The following is a 456-nucleotide window of genomic DNA, read 5'->3' as shown; positions in this document are numbered from 1 at the left end:
GGAGATCTTTCCATCTTCTGAGATCTTCAATTTATTTCTTCAGAGACTTGACATTTCTGTCACATAGAAAAGTATTTTATATTATTTATGACTATTGAGAAGGAAGTTGTTTCCCTAATTTCTTTCTTAGTCTGTTTAACCTTTGAGTAGAGGAAGAAGGCAGACTTGTTTGAGTAAACTTTATCCAGCTACTTTGCTGAAGTTGTTTATCAGGTTTAAGAGTTCTCTGGTCCCTCTCTCCTTGCCTTCTCTGGGTTCTAGGGAGATGGCAAACGTCACTGAGAATTACGAAGTGACTTGGAAAGAAATGAGAGATAAAATGAGAAAATGGCGAGAAGAAAACTCAAGAAATAGTGAACACTCTTCTCAAGGATAAAAGAACCTCTGGTGGAATCACCATGCCTGACCTAAAGCTGTACTACAGAGCAATTGTGATAAAAACTGCATGGTACTGGT

At 37.7% G+C, this 456-nt stretch overlaps 1 pseudogene; it reads left to right on the top strand.

Annotated features, from left to right (window-relative positions):
* The first annotated feature begins 265 nt into the window (after window positions 1–265).
* LOC110299213 overlaps window positions 266–456 on the top strand; it is a 2,323-nt pseudogene continuing 2,132 nt past the window's right edge.

Source organism: Mus caroli, chromosome 7, assembly GCF_900094665.2.
Source record: "Mus caroli chromosome 7, CAROLI_EIJ_v1.1, whole genome shotgun sequence".
NCBI classification, from domain to species: domain Eukaryota; kingdom Metazoa; phylum Chordata; class Mammalia; order Rodentia; family Muridae; genus Mus; species Mus caroli.
Note: the sequence above shows the minus strand (reverse complement) of the source record. Positions and strands in the feature narration are given on the sequence as shown.